This window comes from Rhipicephalus sanguineus, chromosome 1, assembly GCF_013339695.2.
Source record: "Rhipicephalus sanguineus isolate Rsan-2018 chromosome 1, BIME_Rsan_1.4, whole genome shotgun sequence".
Lineage (NCBI taxonomy): Eukaryota > Metazoa > Arthropoda > Arachnida > Ixodida > Ixodidae > Rhipicephalus > Rhipicephalus sanguineus.
This window is the reverse complement of record NC_051176.1, coordinates 136,155,361-136,179,450: the sequence shown is the minus strand read 5'-3', so window position 1 is coordinate 136,179,450 and position 24,090 is coordinate 136,155,361. Positions and strand designations below refer to the sequence as shown.

Sequence of the window (24,090 nt, the reverse complement as noted above, 5' to 3'; positions counted from 1 at the left end):
ATACCATCCTCAAACAAATGGCATGACGGAACGCTTTAATCGTACCCTTGGAGATATGCTCGCGATGTACGCGTCTGACGATCACACTAATTGAAACCGCGTGCTCCCTTTCGTCACTTACGCCTACAACTCTGCGCCACAAACTACCACCGGCTTCTCTCCGTTCTTCCTTCTATACGGACGGGAACCTTCGTCCTCCATGGATACCATTCTCCCCTACCGACCCGATGTTTCCGAAGCCACGCCTGTTTCAGAAGCAGCTGCTTATGCCGAAGAGTGTCAGCTCGCTCGCTCGTTTACCGCGCAAGAACAATGGCGCCAAAAAACTCGTCACGACGCCTCTGCATCTAGTACGCACTATTCGCCGGGAATGCGAGTTTGGCTCTGGGTCCCGTCCACTACTCCCGGACTTTCTACAAAGCTTTCGTCGAAATACCACGGCCCATACCGTGTGGTGCAACAAACATCTCCCGTCAACTATGACATTGAGCCGATCGACCCACCATCTGACCACCGCTGTCGAGGGCGTGAAACAGTTCACGTATCACGGCTAAAGCCGTGCTACGACCCTCCTGTCGTGTCATCTCCTTAGGTCGCCAGGATGGCTCCTTTTTGCGCGGAGAGTAATTGTACCGGAGCATATCGGTGTCAGCTCTGTGCCAGCGTGAAAGAAGACGTTGACGTTCGTGTGGTTCGTGCTCGCCGGGTTTCTGCCTGAACCAGCTTGGTTGACTCACGCCTTCTACATAATAATAACAAGTGTTTGTGGGAGAACACGCTTGTTGCAATATATATATATTATAAAGGCGTTTATTGACGGCACTAGTCGACGAAGCACAACAGCGACAGTCAAGACAGAGCGCGGACTCTGAGCGCGAGAAGCGTGCTGTCAGAGAAGAGCCGAAGGGGATGACCCACTAGAAAGCGCTCGAGAGGGCGACCCATTACAAACTTCCAACGCTTCGCTACAATTACCCCGGGTACGAAAAAGGGAGCCGCCTGGCGACCTAACTGCTTGTCACTAGGAGCGGGTCATGATAGGGCTTCAGGCGCTCCACGTTGACAATGTCGCGCCCTCGACGGCGCATGTCCGAAGATGGTTCAATGGGCTCGACTGGCTTGGCATGGTTGAGGCGACTTGAGGCGACTGCACGCGATTGCAATAGCGGGCGACGTGACCGGCGCAACCGCACGCAAAGCAGATGGGGCGGTTGTAGGAAGTGCGCCATCGGTTCGCCGGGGTGGGTCCCATCCATGGCCCAAAACGCGGTGGACGGGGTGGCGGCTGATAGGACTGCATGGTCGGCTGCAGTCGTGGCCTAGGAATGACGTCGGCGTACGCAGCCGGCACACTCGCCTGGAAGGCCTGTGGTCTGGCGACGACTTCGGCGTAAGGATGTGGGGCAGACACAGGGATCGCTGGGGGTGGCCTGGCTACAACTTGCGCGTAACTGAGTGGCGCAAGCGCCGGAGGTGGCTGGTGGTATTCCGGCATGACCTCCGCGATTTCCTGTTGAATAGCGCGGCGTAAGGGAGGCAGCAGTGTGGTCGACGGCTGTTCAACATGCTGCGACTGCGGCAAGGTCAGTAGAGAAAACTGGCGGGCAATTTCCTCGCGCACAAATGACTTGACCTCGGCGAGCAAGCCCGAGTGATCAGAAATGGCCGACAAGCCAGCGAGGTCGGCGTCGCGTGATGGAGGTCGACGGGTCAGCAACCGTTGCCGGCGCAGCTCCTCGTAGCTTTGGCAGAGCGTGATCACCTCTGTCACGGTACGCGGGTTCTTGGCGAGCAGCATGGTGAAGGCATCGTCGTCGATGCCTTTCATAACGTGTCGGATCTTGTCAGACTCAGACATGGTTACATCGGCCTTCTTGCACAAGTCGAGGACGTCTTCGATGTAGCTGGTAAACGACTCACCGGTCTGCTGAGCTTGTTCACGTAAACGCTGTTCGGCTTGCAGTTTACGTACGGCAGGTCGGCCAAACACGTTGATGATGGCGGTCTTGAAATCAGACCACGTGAGGAAGTCGGTTGCGTGGTTGTTGTACCACAGGCTGGCCACACCCGCGAGGTAGAAAACCAGGTTGCTCAGCTTCCCTGCCTCGTCCCATTTGTTGGGTACGCTCACGCGCTCGTATATCGCGAGCCAGTCCTCCACGTCAGTGCCATCCGCGCCGGTGAATATTGCCACGCCCACTTCTTGTCTTTTTTTGATGTATTCGGGTTTGACCGGCAGGGACGGTTATCAACGCTCGACGCTGTCCGCGAAGCATTGTTCGAGAAACTTCACGTCTATAGTAGATCGTTCTGTTAAGATTGCGCCCCGCACGCGAACGTTCCAGCTTTGTCTAGAGATAACGCCGCCACCAGCGATATTGCTGGAAAGTTCGATACTGCCTGTATAAAAGCCGACGCGATTGACCGCTTGTCAGTTGATCGACGGACGACGCCCTGTTCGCCGCTATCATTGTACAGCGTGTATTGCTGTAGCTCTAGTTCTCATTTTCCCGGCCACAAGTTCGGCCAAATAAACAGTTTCATTCTGCAAACGCCGACTGCTTTCTTCGTCGACGTCACGACCACGTGACATCTGGTGGAGGTGCTGCTCGTTCATGTTCCGGACGCCCCCGACAAGCCTTGAACCCAGCCCACGTCGCGAAGAAGACACCGACACCATCAGCGGCAGTCGAGCCAGCCGCAGACTGGAAGGACTACCCCCACAATACGGACCCCTACCGGACAAGACCAGGATCACAACGAAGAAGACAACAGCCACAATGACAACCGCTGTGGCACCTACAACGGTCGTCATGCATCAACCGAGGGAGCCGCCGACATTCCGCGGATCACCATGCGAGGATCCAGAAAGCTGGCTGGAGGCATACGACCGAGTCTCCACGTTCAACAACTGGGACTGCGACGAGAAGCTACGCCATGTCTACTTCGCCCTTCAAGATGGCGCAAGGACCTGGTTCGAGAATCGAGAGTCCACGCTAACATCATGGGACCTCTTCCGCACCGGATTTCTCAACACCTTCACGAGCGTCATCCGGAAAGAAAGGGCTGAAACCCTTCTCGAGACCCGTGTACAGCTCCCCAATGAAAACGTCGGACTGTACACCGAAGAAATGACTCGACTATTCCGCCATGCCGATCCAGCCATGTCCGAAGAAAAGAAAGTTCGCTTCCTGATGCGGGGAGTGAAGGAAGAACTCTTCGCCGGACTTGTGCGCAACCCGCCGAAGACGGTCTCGGAATTCCTTTCAGAGGCCACCACAATCGAAAAGGCACTAGAAATCCGCACTAGGCAATACAACCGCCGCATTCCTACGACGACCTACGGGGAGGTTCAGGCGCTGCAGTCTGATGACCTGCGTGACACCATCAGAGCGATTGTGCGGGAAGAGCTGCGCAAACTGTTACCTTCGCCGCAGCATCAAGTGCATTCAATCGCCGACGTTGTCCGCGAGGAAGTCCGGCAATCGCTTGGAATTCCCGAAGCACCGCAGGCTCAGCCGGAAGCAATGAGCTATGCTGCTGCAGCCCGACGCAACGCCCCACCCCCTCGCCCACGTCAAGACGCCGCGTCGCCGCAGCAGTTCCGCCGCCAGGCACCGCCGCCACCACCACCGACGCCATACCGCCCGCCGACAGGACAACGCTGCGCCCCCCGAAAGACCGACGTTTGGCGCACCCCCGACCACCGCCCACTCTGCTACCATTGCGGGGAAGCTGGCCACACTTACCGCCGCTGCCAGTACCGACAGATGGGACTGCGTGGGTTCGCCATCGACGCGCCGCGTCCACAGCGAGGGGAAAGACCACACGACATCGCCGACTACCTCGCGGGAACGCAATGGACGCCCCGACAACCTTCCCGTTCGCCGTCGCCAGGCCGCTACGTCTCCCCCCAACGCCGACCATACACTGGCCCAACGCGAGGCCGGTCACCCAGCCCGTATCCGGAAAACTAAGGGCAGCAACCGATGGAGGTGCGGTTGCTGTACGACGAAATACCGAAGATCCTCCGCCGCCGACGACAACGCTGCAACGACATCTAAAGAACACGCCGCAAGCCGAACGAAGCCCTGACGTCGAAACTTCATGGCCCGAAGAAGACCTGACGACACAACGACGAAGCAGCGGGACAAACCGACGTAGCCGTGATCCGACGCCGCGACCAAATCGAAACGGTAGGCGACGAACGAGTGACCTCGACGTTCTCATCGACGGCCACAACGTCACCGCTCTCGTCGATACTGGAGCCGACTATTCCGTCATCAGTGGACCGTTCGCGACGAAGCTGAAGAAAGTCAAGACTGCCTGGGAAGGCCCCGAAATCCGCACAGCGGGAGGTCACCTAGTAACGCCGGCAGGAATCTGCACAGCGAGGGTCTCCATCAACAACCGGATTTATCCCGCAAGCTTCGTAGTCCTTCAGCATTGCTCCCGAGATGTCATCCTTGGTATGGACTTCTTAGGCCTTCATGGTGCAGTCATCGACCTCAGATCGAAGTCGATAACACTATCTACAGAAAAAGCCTTACCGTGGTACACGCCGCCAGGGAAGCATGCCTTGAATGTGCTGGAAGACCAAGTCACCATTCCCCCTCGCTCCAGCGTCATCATTTCCGTCGGCTCTCAGAAAGTAGCAGACCTGGAAGGCGTCATTGAAGGCGACCAGCACCAGTTGATTAACCGCGAGATTTGCGTCGCAAGAGGAATAGCAGAGTTGCGGGGAGGCAAAGCAACAGTGATGCTCACAAATTTTAGCAACGAGTATAAGCACGTAAGCAAAGGCACGACAGTCGCCTACATCGAAGAAATCACGGCTACGTCGATGGCTTTCACCATCGCCGATTCTTCCGAGCCAACACCGACGAACCAAGCTTCTCAACCAGTTTTCGACGTTAATCCTAGCCTTCCGAAAACAAGAACAGCTCAAAACCCTGCTCTTGAAATACAGGGACTGCTTTTCGTCATCGTCAAGAATCCGCCAGACCCCAGTCGCAAAACATCGCATCATAACAGAGGAAAATGCCAGGCCACTCCGGCAGAGCCCGTACAGAGTTTCAACGCGAGAACGCGAATCCATAAAGAAACAAGTCGACGAAATGCTACGCGACGACATCATCCAGCCGTCGAAGAGTCCATGGGCGTCACCCGTGGTGCTAGTGAAGAAGAAAGACGGAACCCTACGCTTCTGCGTCGATTATCGCCGCCTGAACAAAATCACGAAGAAGGACGTCTACCCTCTCCCACGGATAGACGACACCCTGGATCGACTCTACAACGCGAGGTACTTTTCGTCGATGGACCTCAAGACCGGCTATTGGCAAATCGAAGTCGACGAGAGAGACCGAGAGAAGACTGCCTTTATAACACCAGACGGCCTCTTCGAGTTCAAGGTTATGCCCTTTGGTCTTTGCTCGGCACCTGCGACGTTCCAGCGCGTTATGGACACCGTGCTGGCTGGACTGAAGTGGCAGACTTGCCTTGTGTACTTGGACGACGTCATTGTGTTTGCCTCAAGCTTCGACGAACACCTCCGGCGCCTTGACACTGTACTACAAGCAATCAAGACTTCTGGCCTCACCTTGAAGCCCGAAAAGTGCCGCTTTGCATACGAGGAGCTGCTGTTTTTGGGTCACGTGATCAGCAAGGGTGGTGTTCGCCCAGACCCGCGGAAAACAGCTGCCATCGCTGCCTTCCCGCCCCCCACCGACACGAAAGCCGTGCGCCGTTTTCTCGGCTTGTGCGCCTACTACAGGCGCTTTGTCAAGGAATTTTCACGAATCGCCGAACCGCTAACTCACCTCACGAAGACCGACGTGCCATTCAAGTGGGAAACGGCGCAAATCGAAGCATTTGAAGAACTGAAACGACGCCTTCAGATGCCTCCTATACTAGCACATTTCGACGAATACGCCGATACGGAAATCCACACCGACGCAAGCAGCGTAGGACTCGGCGCCGTCCTTGTGCAGAAGACTGACGGGCAGGAAAGGGTCATCAGTTATGCTAGCCGGTCGCTATCAAAGGCAGAAACGAACTATTCCACAACAGAAAAGGAGTGCCTAGCGATCATCTGGGCTGCATCCAAGTTTCGCCCCTACCTCTACGGCAGGCCCTTCAAAGTTGTGAGCGACCACCACGCATTGTGTTGGCTAGCTAACTTGAAGGACCCTTCAGGTCGCCTCGCACGGTGGAGCCTACGACTTCAAGAATTCGACATTACCGTTGTTTACAAGTCCGGAAGGAAACACTCCGACGCCGACTGCCTGTCTCGCGCCCCCGTCGACCCACCGCCGCAGGACGACAAGGAGGACGACTCCTTCTTGGGAATCATAAGTGCGGACGACTTCGCCGAACGACAGCGAACGGATCCAGAACTCAGGGGCCTTGTGGAATACCTCGAGGGCAGGACCACCGTTGTTCCGAAGGTATTCACGCGGGGACTGGCGTCATTTTTCTTGCGCAACGGTGTTCTCCTAAAGAAGAACTTCTCACCGCTTCGAGCTGATTGCCTTCTCGTGGTACCCTCGACATTGCGGCCAGAGGTCCTCCAGGCTCTGCACGACGACCCGACGGCTGGACACCTGGGTGTTTCTCGCACGCTAGCAAGAATACAGGAGAAGTACTACTGGCCGCGCCTTTCCGCCGACGTCACTCGTTACGTGAAGACCTGCCGGGACTGTCAGCGACGCAAGACACCGCCCACTAGGCCAGCCGGACTTCTGCAGCCTATCGAGCCACCTCGACGGCCGTTCCAGCAAATCGGGATGGACTTACTGGGGCCGTTCCCGACGTCCAATACCGGAAACAAATGGATCGTCGTAGCTACAGACTACCTCACACGCTACGCCGAGACGAGGGCCCTGCCTAGAGGCAGTGCCGCCGAGGTAGCGAAGTTCTTCGTTGAGAACATCGTCCTGCGTCATGGCGCCCCAGAAGTTCTCATCACCGACAGAGGTACGGCGTTTACTGCTGACCTAACTCAGGCAATACTGAGATACAGCCAAACAAGCCACCGCCGGACCACAGCGTACCACCCACAGACAAATGGCCTGACCGAGCGGCTAAACAAGACCATCGCCGACATGTTGGCCATGTATGTCGACGTCGAACACAAGACGTGGGATGCCATCCTTCCGTATGTGACATTCGCATACAACACGGCCGTCCAAGAAACTACGCAGATGACGCCGTACAAGTTGGTCTACGGAAGGAGCCCGGCGACGACGCTCGACGCCATGCTACCCAACGTCACCGACGAAGAAAACCTCGATGCCGCTGCTTACTTACAACGTGCCGAAGAAGCTCGACAGCTCGCCCGCCTGCGCATCAAGACCCAGCAGCACACCGACAGCCGTCGCTACAATCTTCGACGACGCTTCGCGGAATACCAGCCCGGCGACCGTGTTTGGGTCTGGACGCCGATACGCCGACGTGGGCTTAGCGAAAAACTCCTTCGGCGATACTTCGGGCCATACAAGGTTCTTCGACGCCTCGGCGCTCTTGACTACGAGGTGATCCCGGACGGCATTACGAACTCCCAGCGACGCCGCGCACGACCTGAAGTCGTCCATGTCGTGCGCCTTAAGCCGTTTTTTGCGCGTTAGCGAACCTGGGGACTCTATTTTTGTTCCTTTGTTATTGTAATTTATTTTTGTATGCACTTGTTTTTTTTTTCTCTCTTCTATGTTCTTTCACAAGCATCGGGACGATGCTTTTTCAGAGGGGGGCAATGCCACGCCCACTTCTTGTCTTTTTTTGATGTATTCGGGTTTGACCGGCAGGGACGGTTATCAACGCTCGACGCTGTCCGCGAAGCATTGTTCGAGAAACTTCACGTCTATAGTAGATCGTTCTGTTAAGATTGCGCCCCGCACGCGAACGTTCCAGCTTTGTCTAGAGATAACGCCGCCACCAGCGATATTGCTGGAAAGTTCGATACTGCCTGTATAAAAGCCGACGCGATTGACCGCTTGTCAGTTGATCGACGGACGACGCCCTGTTCGCCGCTATCATTGTACAGCGTGTATTGCTGTAGCTCTAGTTCTCATTTTCCCGGCCACAAGTTCGGCCAAATAAACAGTTTCATTCTGCAAACGCCGACTGCTTTCTTCGTCGACGTCACGACCACGTGACAATATAGGAGGGTCGCGGATGCGGGGGGTACCGGAGCATGGTGTCGGTACAGGGGTAAGCGTTTGCTGGGCGGCGTCTTGAGGCATGGTAGAGGGCACGGTACGGGATCGAAGCGCCAGGGGCATCGAACGGACCGAAGCTGGTTGGACGGCGCAGCACTCTCCATTAAATTATAAAGGCGTTTATTGACGGCACTAGTCGACGAAGCACAACGGCGACAGTCAAGACAGAGCGCGGACTCTGAGCGCGAGAAGCGTGCTGTCAGAGAAGAGCCGAAGGGGACGACCCACTAGAGAGCGCTCGAGAGGGCGACCCATTACAAACTTCCAACGCTTCGCTACAATATATATAATAGAGAGAGAGAGAGAGAGAGACAAAGATATGGGGTTGTTGTTAAACGAGTATCTATAAATTGGAGAAGCTTGATGGTCTGTCCTGCAGCTATATAGGGCACCTCGGTCTCGGCCTCGACGCATACTCGGCATACTCGGGGGCACGACACCGCTGCCACGATGGTGCGCTTACCGGTACTGCTAACGCAGGTTGCATCCCTTCTCGGATTTGGATCATGGCTTTCCGTGCGCCATTCCATGCACTCAGCTGTACGGGCCGACACTGCCGCCTCGGCGGGCATCGTCTCACGTGGTGCTGCTGGTTTTTGTAATCAATTTGGCTTCATGGCTCGACAACGGCTATCATCGAAGATAACGACGTGGGATATAACCGCCTACCTCGGACTTGCGCAGTTGGGCACGACACCGCTGCCACGATGGTGCGCTTACCGGCACTGCTGACGCAGGTTGCATCCCTTCTCGGATCTGGATCATGGCTTTCCGTGCGCCATTCCTGTACTCAGCTGAACGGGCCGACACTACCCGCCTCGGCGGGCATCATCTCACGTGGTGCTGCTGGTTTTTGTAATCAATTTGGCTTCATGGCTCGACAACGGCTATCATCCAAGATAACGACGTGGGATATAACCGCCTACCTCGGACTTGCGCAGTTGGGCACGACACCGCTGCCACGATGGTGCGCTTACCGGCACTGCTGACGCAGGTTGCATCCCTTCTCGGATCTGGATCATGGCTTTCCGTGCGCCATTCCTGTACTCAGCTGTACGGGCCGACACTGCCCGCCTCGGCGGGCATCATCTCACGTGGTGCTGCTGGTTTTTGTAATCAATTTGGCTTCATGGCTCGACAACGGCTATCATCCAAGATAACGACGTGGGATATAACCGCCTACCTCGGACTTGCGCAGTTGGGCACGACACCGCTGCCACGATGGTGCGCTTACCGGCACTGCTGACGCAGGTTGCATCCCTTCTCGGATCTGGATCATGGCTTTCCGTGCGCCATTCCTGTACTCAGCTGAACGGGCCGACACTGCCCGCCTCGGCGGGCATCATCTCACGTGGTGCTGCTGGTTTTTGTAATCAATTTGGCTTCATGGCTCGACAACGGCTATCATCCAAGATAACGACGTGGGATATAACCGCCTACCTCGGACTTGCGCAGTTGGGCACGACACCGCTGCCACGATGGTGCGCTTACCGGCACTGCTGACGCAGGTTGCATCCCTTCTCGGATCTGGATCATGGCTTTCCGTGCGCCATTCCTGTACTCAGCTGTACGGGCCGACACTGCCCGCCTCGGCGGGCATCATCTCACGTGGTGCTGCTGGTTTTTGTAATCAATTTGGTTTCATGGCTCGACAACGGCTTTCATCCAAGATAACGACGTGGGATATAACCGCCTACCTCGGACTTGCGCAGTTGGGCACGACACCGCCGCCACGATGGTGCGCTTACCGGCACTGCTGACGCAGGTTGCATCCCTTCTCGGATCTGGATCATGGCTTTCCGTGCGCCATTCCTGTACTCAGCTGTACGGGCCGACACTGCCCGCCTCGGCGGGCATCACCTCACGTGGTGCTGCTGGTTTTTGTAATCAATTTGGCTTCATGGCTCGACAACGGCTATCATCCAAGATAACGACGTGGGATATAACCGCCTACCTCGGACTTGCGCAGTTGGGCACGACACCGCTGCCACGATGGTGCGCTTACCGGCACTGCTGACGCAGGTTAGTTATTTGAATCATGCCTACAGTGTCAGGACCTCTGGACCGTTGTTTCACTGCGGTGTCGTGCCCACCCCATGTTTTTGATGTCACTCAGAAATTGCTGTTCCTTCCTGCCATGATGTGTCGTAGTATAGTTGACCTGTCACTTTTCGTCGCCGGAGATGTTGAATTGAACCCAGGTCCCGCCATTGCCGATCGGTCGTGCTCCCTGGCTTCGGTTCTGGAGACAGTGCGCAGAATCGAGGAAGGTCAGAATGGTATACTGCGGGAACTTCAGGGCGTAAAAGAAAAACAGGAAGCGACTGACCGCGAAATCAAGAGCTTAAATCAAAGGGTTGGGACACTGGAGGCAGCCTACTCTCCACTCGCACCTAGTGAACCGAACGCCTCGAATGTTTCTGACATCGCCAATCAACTAAAAGCATAACGTCACGGTGCGAAGATACCGAAAACCGAATGCGACGTTCCAATACACTTTTCTTTGGTATTGAAGATAATGAGAAGGAAGACTGGACTGCGTCTGAACTAAAGATCATAACTTTCTGTTCCCAAAATCTTGACCTCTCACTGATTGGTTCACACTTTGATAGGGTACATAGGTTAGGTCGTTTTGCTCCAAACAAGTGTCGGCCCATAATAGCAAAGATGACCGTCTTCAAGGATAAGACTTTTCACCCTCAACACGCCAAGCAAGGAGGAAATTGCTGGAATTTGCCAGGGCAAAGGCTAAACCTTATCGATTATCGGTTGAAAAGCTCCGAATTGACCGAGAGACATACGTTTTTGACTCCTCCACTAACTCTGTTGTTTTATCTACGCGATAGCTAGACAGAAAGAGGAACAAGTGCGCTTGCAACGAACCTTCAAAACCTGCCTTCACTCTTCCGCTATCGGTTTTATTCACTAACATCAGAAGCCTTCTGCCCAAATGCGACCAAGTTTCATCCTTCCTTGATGACAGCTGTTCAAATGTCGTAGCATTTACAGAGACTTGGTTATGCCCTAATATCAGGGACAATGAGCTACTGCTTGATAAGGACTACTCCATTTATAGGCGTGACCGCACACAGAAGAGAGGCGGAGGGGTACTGCTGGCCATTAAGAAACAAATCGCATCTTTCATCATTGATACGAGCTCTGATCTGGAAATAATATGGGCAGCATGTAGGGCGCACACCGACAACATACTAATAGGCGTTTGCTATCGTCCACCCGATGCTAGTCCACTATTCCTAGATGAATTGCGAAACAGCATCTAGGCCGCAATCAAGGGATGTCCTACGGATCACGTGTACCTTTTCGGTGACTTTAATTTACCCACCATCGACTGGCCCACTTTATCATCGTCCTGCCAAATTTCAACTCATTTCGTTAACCTTTCGTTGGATTTCAACTTTTCACAAGTGGTAAATAAACCGACACGTGGCACTAATATCCTAGATTTGGTGCTAACCACAGCTCCTGATACGATAGGCACAATCGAATACTGCGATGGTTTCAGTGACCACAACCTCCTACAACTCAGCATCCACAAACCGGTACCAAATATAGGTTCCATGGCTACCAAGTTCATTCGTAACTACAATAAAACGGACTACAGAAGCATCAACAGGAAATTAGCGGTCTTCTTCCACCAGTCTTTTGTACAATCTTCCTCTCTGCAGTCTGTGAGTGAAAACTGGCTCGCTTATAAGAACAAGATGTTAGAATTAGTGGACAGGTATGTGCCTCTTATCTCTATCGCCCACGATAACAGAAGCCCCTGGTTCAGTTCATCACTGCGCAAACTGCGAAAGAAAAAGAAGCGGTTCTACACAGCTGCTAAGCACACACCCAGCGAGCCCTCATGGGAAAGGTACAAGACATGCCTGAAAGAATATTCATCAGCGATAAGTTCCGCCAAAGACAAGTACTATTCACATGACCTACCCTCCCTCTTGCACTCAAACCCAAGAAAGTTCTGGCAAACCATATCCCCTGGAAATGAATCGCTACAAATCAGTCTTTTCAATGACGACAACAGACCATTAACGGATGCTTAGTGTTCACATGAGTTCAACAAATTTTTCTCGTCAGTATTTACAAAAGATCGCCCAAACGTACCTTATGTTCCAGATTCAGGTTATCCATACATGGCACCAATAACGGTCACTGCGGATGGCATTGCATGTCTCATAAATAACCTTAAACTATCAACATCTGCCGTTGTAGATAATCTAAACGCTAAGATATTGAAAAATACCCTGCCTCTTTCTAATGAAATACTGTGCAGAATATTTAATCAATCATTGTCGACCGGTCAACTACCTAAAGAATGGAAGATTGCTAAGGTTATTCCAGTATTCAAAGCTGGAAACAAAAAACAACCAGACAACTACCGCCCCATTCCCTAACATGCATTTCCTGTGAAATGCTGAAGCACATAATTGCGTCGCATATCTACAGTCACCTGGAGACTAATAATTTCTTTTTCATTAATCAACATAGATTTCGAAAACAGCTGTCATGTGATACGCAGTTGCTCGAGTTTACTACCGACTTGCACTTTAACATGGACAACAATTTACAAACCGATAGCATTTTCCTTGGCTTTTCCAAGGCTTTTGACCGGGTGGCCCATTGTTGGTTGTTTTCTAAATTAAATTCCATCGGACTGGACTCTGCTAGCTTATCTTGGATTAGACATTTTTTATCATCTCGACAACAATTTACCGTGATTAATAATTATGTTTCTCCCCTTGCCGATGTAACATCCGGAGTCCCTCAAGGCACTGTTCTAGGCCCTTTACTCTCCCTCATTTACATTAATGACCTGCCCAATAATATTTCCTCAAGTATAAGACTATTCGCTGACGACTGTATCATTTAAAGAAAAATAACATCTCCTGATGATCACCACATCCTGCAAAATGACATTAACCTTATAAATATGTGGTGTAAAAAATGGCTGATGGTATTGAACTCTGGAAAATGTAAACTCATTTCTTTCACTCGCAAGCAGTCGAACTCAGATTTCCCCTACGTTATTAACAACTCTGCCATATCTCGTGTTCAGACATTCAAGTATCTAGGGATAAACCTAACTCACAATCTTTCATGGCACCCCCACATTACCGCTATCTGTGCTAAAGCATCACAAACGCTTGGGTACACTCGCAGCAATCTGCGTAAATCGCGACCGAACATTCGCAAGTTAGCGTACCTAACGTTCATTCGCCCGCAGTTAGAATTCGCGTCATCTATTTGGTCTCCTCATCAAGATTACTTAATTACTAACCTAGAACTTGTACAAAACAGTGGCGCCCGTTTTATTACAGGAAATTACGAGCGCAAGTCCAGTATTACGAAAATGAAACTCGAACATTCGCTGCACCCTCTTCAGGTTCGCCGGTGCGTTTCCCTTTTGTGTCTGCTTCACGGATATATTCATAACACCAGGCCACATTCCCTCCCTTTGAAAACCCCACTGCACATGTTTAGGCGGCTCCATAATCAGAGCAGTTTTGAGCTCATCTTTGGCAAGACAAGCGCGTTTTGTTGTTCTGGGCTGCCACATGCCGTTAAACTTTAGAACGATCTCCCTGGCGATATCGCTTCGATCACTAATCGCAAAGCCTTTCACGACCGCCTACTCGAACATTTCGTGCTGACATAGTTTTCTCATTTAAATTTTCCAGACGTGTTACCTCGTACGTTTATCTCCTTTTTTTCTTTTCTTTAAGTATTGTGTAACGCTGTATTATATCACAATGTATAGTATTGTAAACGTTGCCAAAATTTGCTTCGTTTTTCAATCACTGACTGTCAATGTTAATTAAGTTCGCATTTTTCCCGCTTCGCGCATGCTCCTCCCTTATTTATTTTTCAACCTGGATGTTACTCTTTCTTTTCTGGCACTCGACTACGTCGCAGTATCTCAGCGCACCTTTCAGAATGTATAGTTTAGATTTTCAACTTTTCTGTATTTATCACATGTCATATTAACCATGCATCGCCCCCCTTACACAATGCTCCGATAAGGAGCCTGTAAGGTATTGTGAATAAATAAATAAATAAATAAATAAATAAATAAATAAATAAATAAATAAATAAATAAATAAATAATAATGTTACAAGCTGTGGCTGACGGCGGCGTTTCGTTGCATTCGTCCACTGCTGTGACTGAGGAGCCTATCATCACCGAAGTCCGCAACATTTATCGAGATGCGACACTCGAACTTGCTGGTTCGACAAAGCTCTGTTTGTACTGATTCGCCCAGTAGGTGAGGTGGGCAGAAATTTATAAAACAAAGTGCAAGATAGGTGTACGTTGCTGGCTGTAATTATGAACGTGTATGCATATATGAACAACTTACACAATTCCTATTTGAGTTGTACTCCATGGTTCAGGTGTCACAGTGACGCAGTTTTCCACTTGAACATCGACTGGATTTGGCAACACTGTAAAAAGAGACACGGCGAATCTTTCTTGCCACTTTTTCAGTGCATTGTGGCGGCGCCATTGAATGGTCGCCAAGAGAAACAACGTGGCGTGCTCCTCCTGTTGTTGTTGCTCCATGTTTGTGACTCGAAGAAGCCAAGAATCTCGCAGGGGGCCATAAAACCAACTAATTTTTTTTTTGCACATTGTAGTGTGCGAACGTTTTCAGGCCAGGCAGTCCGTGTGGCATGACGTATAGCAGCTAGGATAGGGCAACAAAACAGAAATGATTGCCCTTCACAAAACGGCCACTATAATGTCGTCATTTTGCCTCAGGCTTTGAGCGTGTTGTCGCACCTGGTTTTTGCATAACGACGTATTATATGATATATGTCTCGCGCCAGATAATCGCATATTTTACTTGAATTTCAATACGAAATATTAACAAGCAGTGCGGTTTGGTGCCGGGGTAGGGACGCTGTAGGGGTAACAGCTTGTTCTGCTAACATGACAGTCAGTCGCTTCAAAGCTTTGCGCACTCACGTCGGTTTGCCGAGGTGCCAACTGGTCGGCCTTGTTTTGACGACCAGACACTCTGGTGTGATATTGTACGCACATCCACCCCCTGGAACGGAAACTAGCCAGGGAAAGCTAGTTTCCGGTCCAGTGTTAAAAATAAAACAGACAGGTCAGGTACAGAATTTAGCAGCCCGGTAATCGGTTACATGCCATGATTTATGATAAATGAAAGTGTTCATGAAATACCCTTAATTATCAGTGTAAGTAAGTTAGAGATGCTGGCTCTGAAGACAAAAGTATTTACTACATTGCTTGAAGTCACGTGCGGTTTTAACCTATTCGGGTAAGATATTCCACATTTTTGTGCCACTGAATTCAATTACTTTTTCCCCGTGTACATTATAGCATTTTGGTAGGTTGAGGTCGCCTTTCAGTGGACATAATGTTATTAACTGAAATTGATAGCTTATGATTACATAGTGCCTTAACCGCTAACACATGCTTTGTTACGAAAGCGTCATGAGAAGTATCACTGCTGCTGTTTGGATTACCAATTATTTTCAGGGCCCTTTTCTGTAATTTTTGTAAAGGTTGTAATTCTCTCATGTAAGTCATGCCCTATGATTCTAAACAATAACTAATTTGGCTATGGCGAAACACACAGTAAAGGGATTTGAGTATTTCTCGAGGAAAATATAGCCTTTTTCATTAGGTAGTAACAACCGTATGCCACCTCCTTGCATACGTTCTGAATATGCGTTTCGCATTGTACCTGTTGGTCAAATAGGATGTCCAGATAATTAAACGAAACAACTTCTCGGATGGGGCTATTATTTAAGTTAATATTTATTTTATTGGTGTTAACAGTATTTCTTAGTGGTTATGGTGATTGACTGCTGACCTGAAAGTCGCGGGATCGAATATCGGCCGCGGCGGCCGCATTTTGATGGAGGCAGTATGCGAGAGGCCCATGTGCTTAGATTTAGGTGGACGTTAAAGAACCCCAGGTTGTTGAAATTTCCGGAGGCTTCCACTACAGCGTATCTCATATTATCGAGGTTTTGAGGCGTAAAATCCGAACTATACGCATTCTCATTAATGCGTTTGGTCTGGCGGTATGTTACAGTATCGTTCCTTTGTAATCTATCTTTAGCGGGGATTATATACGTTGTATCCATACAGTCAACAGAGCGCGGCAGTTGTTCGCTCCTGCTCTTTGTGATATGCTGTTGCTTGACGCGCTTCCTCTGTCTTTCAAAAAATCATCTTCCTCGAAACTGTTATCTGTACCTAAACACGGTGCACGCATGTGAATTCACGCGGGGCATTGCATAAGTACTATATATCGTTAACTAGAAATGTTCTTTTTTTTTGAAAACCCTTTACTGTTTACCTTTGCAATGTTCGTGTAAGAAGTTTGTCTACGCGCATTTATCGTGCACATATTGCCGTAGATTTAACAAAGCACTTTTGTTGGTCACACTCCTGTCTGCGCTAATTGTTTTGACATGAAGGTGGCATACACGTCAGCTTCTACTAACCGTTCGCTTTTTCGAATTACAAGTTCACACAGAGGAAACATTTCATGGTAACTGCATTTCATTACCACACCTAAGGGCACTATTCAAATTCATTTTGAACAAAACAAGCATCTCCTACGCCGCTGGGAAGCAGAAAGTCAAGAAATTCCATTGAGGAGAACCACAGCGCCGTATTTAGTTGTAATGGCGATACAAGACACATTACGCAGATCACCAGAAGCCTATCATTCCACATTAACATTTTCATACCGCGGTATACGTTTTAATTGCAAGAAATTTACACGTTCTACTAGGCGCTATATTAGACAGCTGCGTAAAGGCAAGTTAAATACTCAAACAACATTTTGAAACGCTTGCATTACGATATTTAAGTGTGAACAAGCCCATGCTCTAGCCAGAACAGCCGTACATGTTTAGCTTTCCGCATCTATATACCACGGGTCTATGAAGGTGCTGCAAGGGCGAGAGATAGCTGTGTAAGGATGTGTGCTCACGGCGCCTGTAGCCAAGGTACGCTTATGGAGTCGTCTATGGAGGAGCGTTATTAGCCTATTATTTAAACAACCATCGTTATCTACGTTATTAAACATTCCTGTAAGCCGCCCCTAGAGTCGCAGAGTATCAATGTTGCTAAATACGAGAATACCAAAGCCTCAAATAGAGCGTATTCGTAACCTCATTTCTCGGAAAGTACGCGACGTTTCACTTTTACGCATCCACTAAAGTAAATGTTGCAGCGTTGAGTATCGTGTTAATCATACACTGCTACAGAGCAATCGCGTGCACCTGAATTTCTGATATTCGACACGCTGTCGTAAGTACTTGCCTGTGTCCACTAGTGCCTGTAAATCACTTTGGGTGCAGTCATCGAGAAAGCACAGCCCGATGCGAACGAGTGGCACTTGCATGTGTGCATATAACCCAAAGAACTCAACGAACTGAAAGAGAAATAAAGAAAAGGCAAAGTCAGAAGACTTCTGTAAATTTTATTTTATTCCTTTTGGTCAATAACGGTTAACAGCAATTACGAGCTCTTGGTTCTTAGAGACTTTTGACAGAAAAGTCTAACTTTGAGATTGTCATTACATGTTACATGTTCCGTCGGCTGTCTTCCACTGGAACAAGTTATCTAACGATATTCTGTGCTCCAATTGACTCTTTCATGAACCTGATTCATTCTAGCGAATTTTCATGTTGAATTTTTTGTCTATCTGCGTACTCTCATCTACCGATGTACTTCTGTTTCCACTATAGCAGGGCCCATGAAAATATTCAAATAAAAAAAAAAGGTCACTTCTCGGATAACCGCTAAACAATGCTGCATGAAAGACAACACATGGGGGACCATGGGTTGTCTTTCTTGTACCGTTGTTTAGTGACCTTCCGAAAACTTAAAACATTTAAACATTGCTGCGTAATTGAACGACATTCCATTACCTCCAGAAAGCATAAAGAAAACTACAGAACGATACCGCACAAACGGAAAACTCTTTAAAATGGCGGTGAGGTCCTTGCGCAAGCTGAAGAAGCCGGCAACGTGCGCGTCGCAGTAGACGCGTATGAAGTCCGACGGGCATCAATTAGCCAATCGGACGTAAAAAAAAAAGTTTAGTTAGCGAGGCCTCCCTGAGGGGGCGTTACTGAGTAGCATTCCTACAGTCCAAGGCAATGTGGCTAGGTTTTTCAAAGCGTTGGGGTTTAGGGACAGAGAAGGAAAAATTGACTTTAAGCAGGGAATAACCAAGAGGAGGTCATCTGATTGGTGGTGAAAACGAAGGTATAGGAGTGAAATGTAGTCCTTCACTACAGAGAGTTAATACTTCATTATGAGTGACGACCAGGTGGCGCGAGCCACCGCCCGATTAAAACAGCGCAGCCCCTTCCATCCGTCCGTCGATCCACTATTCGCCAATGCCTCATAGTTGGTGTGGAAAATCAAGAAAAATCAAATCAGGTGATCAGGTGAACAGGTAATCAACGCAAACCACCTGGCTGTGCACCGCCGTGCGCTGTGGTGCTGTGCACGAGATGAATGCTGCTGTGGTGGTGAAAATGAGAATCTTGGCCATATTCTTCTGGAATGCGTAAATTACGCAAACGAAAGAAAAAAGATAAAAAAACACGCCATATCCACGAAGTGAATGATGATTGAGGAGCTGGCTCGGAGGTAATCGGGTTTTGCCTGCTTATTATCTTATCAAGATAATAACTTATTATCATCATCAAGGCTCTCGAAGAACAAGAGGAAGAAGACTTCTCTTTCGCGCGAGCGTGCGCATGCTACAGTTGGCTACGCTATATGTGGTTTTGCCTGCGTTAATATCATCATCAAGGCGCTCGAAGAACAAGTGGAAGAAAACCTCTTTCGCGCGAGCGTGCGCATGCTACAGTTGGCTATGCTATATGTGGTTTTGCCTTCGTTAATATCATCATCAAGGCGCTCGAAGAACAAGAGGAAGAAGACTTCTCTTTCGCGCGAGCTGCGCCTGTAGCGGTCGCCTCTGGAACTAAGGTTACGCTTACATTAAGAACGTGGCAAGCCAGCTCCTAAAAAAAAAACTAGCGACTTTCGACAGACGCCTTCTCACATTACAAAACTTACTTGGACCGTGGCCTGAAAAGCACCTTCAACACAAGGCAAATTCTTAAGAGACTTCTTAGTGAACCCTGCACTGGATAAGCGCTTGTGATGAACAGCTATGTGCAGCTTCATACGAAGTGATGTGTTAGTCCGTATAATGTGGGTAGAAGTATAACAGAAATGTGTGCGTGCGAACGTTCTATTGCAAAGTGAACTCCTGCAAGCGAACTGTTCATTGCCATGTTATTTCTTTGTTTGCTATATGTATTTCTTTAATTCTTCATTCTTTGTTTATAGGTAACCATTTCTCTTTTCTTTCTTTATTTTTTGAGTTGCAGAATTGCAGTAGCCTAGGGGATAAAAACCTCAACCTCTCCATAGCAAGCCAGCTAGAACGGAACAGAAAAGAGATGAAGCTGAGAGGACACCGCCGGTAGATGTCAGCGTTCAATGTATAAGCAATGCAGCCATGGCGCACTCAGCAGAATGCTCAGCTTGAAAACAGAAAGGGGTTATAATAATAATAATAATAATAATAACGTTTATTTCCACCAATACAAAGTTGATGGAGGGGGTGAGAATAAAAGCGACTGTCCGCTTGACTACGTTCTCACCCCCCTTTACATCAGACAGAGGCGGTGGCGGCAACAGAACACAAGATCTGACGAGGGTATACACAACATTCTAGAATCTAGCAGTAACAGAAATTCGCAACAGCAGGCTGCGGTGCTGGCAGAAAGAAAAAGAAACACAATGCAATAAACATATATACCTACAAGCATAGATCAGTACATAAACTACATATACACTAAACACAAAATTTACGCGGTAACAGTGTTGGTTATTTCCTCATTTTTATTTAGGCACGTTATTTCAAGAAGTTTTCAATGTCAGATGAGTTAACGAGATATTGGCGTAGTTGAGAAAAGGTGATGTCTGCTATGTCAATACCTGAGGAATGTAGTCTGTTTAAATGTAACGGTAGCTGATAGGTAATTTTTTGTTGTCCATAATTAGTCCTCGTACGAGGAAGGATCCAGTGTGGTTGATGACGGTGGGGGTATTTTGGTTCATAACGCATCATGGAAGCTAACTCTGTAATAGTGGATAGACGTCTTTTTTGTTCGATCTTATAGTTTGCCAATTCGTCGGATATTTTTTGAGCGCGTCACTTGGTGATGTGCCTACTGGAAATCTTGAATAATGGAAGCAAACACTAACATAGCACGGCTCGCTCATTTACCAGTCTCACGAGAGTGCTCTTCGCACTAACGAAATTCAGATTATCCATCCTCCAGAAAAAAAAAAAAATGATAAGAAGATAACCGAGTTGTTTAAATCACTGCATAACAGTAACTTAGAATATTTATATGATGGTCAGTGCAGAAAAGGCTCCGCCTCTAGGTGTTCGAAGTTTCAAATTGCATACTGAATACTTCCATCTAAAAAAGTGTTCCAGTTCACTGTATAAGCGAGAACGTCCGAATGAAGCAGGTTATAGGCAGGCCCGGCATTTGTTGTTATTGAGACCTTCAGCTGCAAAAGTTCAACGGTACAGGAGAGATGAAACAAGGGTTTCCTATTGCATAATTTGCGCTACGTAACTATAAAGGGATATATCGAGACAACAGCGAAAGGGCAACAAGGCGACACCGTTTCTGTATGTTAATGCTGCCGTCTTTCCAACTTTCTTAAGCTCTGTTGTTGTTGCGGAACGTCGGCCTTCTATTGGTAGCGCCGCCCGAAAGACGGATACATGAGACTCCAACGAATTGCCTTTAATGGCGACAATCCAACACAAAAAAAAAATACATGATGATAGTGGTGCACGGACTTCTTGGCGCTAGCTGCGGAGACAGCAGGGCGATTCCACGAGAGATCGAACATGCCTGTCCGGACGACATTTTTCTTTTGCTTGGGTTTTTCATATGTTATGTGGGCACATTCACAGTGCCCGGAACCGAAAATTTTATTTCCAAGAAACGCTCCCAGCGCGCCAAAAAAATATTCGAGGGTGGCGGCGTGGGCCTTCTCTTTTTGCTCACTGCAATGTTTTCGGATTTCACGGCCAAATTTAACGCAAACTATAAATGATGTGTCGAAAAATTTTGTTGCTGATTTCAATAAGCGTTACTGTGAATTACATCCATGCTCTTTTTATGCCGTCCTCAAAAGGAAGAAAATGTGAAAAAATGACAAACGTGATCCAAGTCAACACAGTTTGCTAAATTTGATGCGCCCTTGGCGCCTATCCTATTGCACACAGAAACTTCAAAACAGTGTCAAGTATAGCAAACAGCCTTTGCAACATATATGCGGAAGATCGTTTTCCTACAGGCAGCAGAAAAGAAGAAGAAAATAGTTAAAGAAGCGAGATTTTTCAAAAAAGCTTATTTAAAAAAAAAAATAAACGAAGAATGACTCCGGTCTCAATTTCGAGGACATTTTTTTTATCGAAAAGCGCTTATATCAGTGAAAACGCCGCCTTGATATTTATGTCCTCATTTTCTTTGTTCACGAGATTTAACGGGCCAAAGTGACCCTTGCTGTGTGTGCTCATTTCATTGCGATTGATGGTGGTCATCAGCTTGCATTGCGCGTAAGTCTACAGTTTTAATTATTTTCCGGCAGTAAAACTTTGCTCTGCTGTCTTGTCATCAAGACAAATGTATTCTCAAACTTTATATGTGTCTAGCGGGCACATATGTGCGGGTGTGAGCTGCTGCAGCTCTCTAAAGGGCTCACGCGTACGCAGTTTGCGGCTTAAAACTTCAACTTACCCCGCCAGTATTCGCTAACCAGAAGCACGAGAGACACCGCAAGCACATGATTTAGGTGAATTTTTAAAACTCTCCTTGCACACCAAACAAAGCATCTGTATACAGCGAAGGTCAGCTCTGTAACTAAATGCCACAATCAGCAGGTGCGCTGTTTTGCAGTTGTTTTCTCACTGCCTGCTTGCTTCCCTTCCATTACGTGCATTGTACGATTTAACCATCTTCCCCATTCGACGCACACTGTGCCTAAACAACATTTGTAAAAAGTTAGCTCAATCATTTCCGAGCCGTTTATTTCACTTCCCTCTATCACATGTTTTCGGCGTCGCAGATAACGTCTTCCTGTATCATCTCGACCTTTACCTCAGCGTTTCAGCAGCCAGAAAACGTGCGGTGCGGCGTGATTAAGCCATGAGTGGCCGAAGCTGCACAATTGATGTTTTGTTGGCACTTTACTAAAGTGCTTTCCCACGTCGAGAACAGCAGAGGTCACTGGTGACGCCAGACGGACATTATCCTTAGTTTTGACAACGAGTGCGGCCAACAATTCAACTATCACAGCCCAAAGCGTTTAGACGCCCTTTGTCATAAAATGTGAAACCGTGAGCAGTTCTGGAAACTTATTCATGGCAGCAGCGCAGAAGTGAGAGAATACGTGCGGCGCTGCTCAGTATAAATGTTTTGACTCGGTCTAGCTGTGATGACTGCACCCATGGCTAGGTCCGAGTATTCTGTGCCGATTATTTACGCGTTCACAAAAAACAGATGATTGCTGAGAAAAACGTTTTAGTTGCGCAATTTTTTTTCCCTTGCACTTTTTGTTGTTGCCTACCTCCAGAAGCTACTGTCATATAGGCTAAGGATTTTCGCGACACCTGCGAAGTCTGCTTGCATTGCGTTACGCTCCTCAAGGAAAACCTGTCTACATCTAACCGTGATGAGGTAGACCAAGCATTTCTTCAGGAAGAAGAAGTGATTGATATCTTGAACAGGCGCGCCCACCTTTCCTCTGATGCTTGAAGGCGAGGTTGTAGGCTGCAAACTGTGTACACGTTAGCCCTTTAGAGGGTGGCAGCAGCCCACTTTCGCACGCGCTAGACACAAATAAAATCAGAGAACACATTTTTCTTGACCAAAAGCCACCTGAGCAAAGTTTTGCTGCAGCAGAATAATTAAAACTGTAGACTTTCGCACAATGCAAGCTGATAACAACCATCAGTCGCACTGAAGGGAGCACACACAGCAAGGGTCATTTTGGCCCGTTATATTTCGTGAACAAAGCAAATGAGGACATATGATATTAAAACCGTGTGTTAACTGACATAAGCGCTCTTCTGTAAAAATTTTCTTCAAAATTGAGACCGAAGTTTTTTTTATTTTATTTTTTGAAAATGTACTTTTTTTGAAAAGCTCGCTCCTCTAACTATTTTTTTTTCTTTTTTTGCGCTGCGGGTAGGAAAATTACCTTCCGTATAAATGTTGCAAAGGCTCTTTTCTTTATTTGACACTGTTTTCAAGTTTCTGCTTGAAATAGGAAAGGCGCCGAGGCGCCTCACACTTAGCACACTTTTTTTATTTCGGCCATGTTTGCCATTTTTTCACATTTTTTTCCTTTTGAGGACGGCATAAAAAAAGCATGGACGTAATTCACAATATTGCGTATTAAAAGCAGCAAAAAATTTTCGACACATCTTTTATAGTTCGCGTTAAATTTGGCCATGAAATCCGAAAACATTGCAGTGACCAAAAACAGGAGGCCCGCGTCGCCACCTTCAAATATTTTTTTTTGGTGCGCTGGGAGCGCTTCTTGGAAATAAAATTTTCGGTTCCGGGCACTTTGAATGTGCCCACATAACATATAAAAAACCTAAGCAAAACAAAAATATCGCCCGGACAGGCATGTTCGATCTCTCGTGGAATCACCCAGCAGCCCACGATCAATTCTTCTTCTTCGTCGTCTGCTGATCTCCGACAGTTGTATCGCGACCAAGGACATGGATACCAGGGAGAAACG

At 48.5% G+C, this 24,090-nt stretch overlaps 1 protein-coding gene across 1 annotated transcript in view; it reads right to left on the bottom strand.

Moving 5' to 3' along the window:
- The window catches only part of LOC119398813 (nose resistant to fluoxetine protein 6), a 194,103-nt gene that overhangs the window by 155,558 nt on the left and 14,455 nt on the right, over positions 1 to 24,090 (bottom strand). The gene's annotated exons all lie outside the window — the stretch shown is intronic.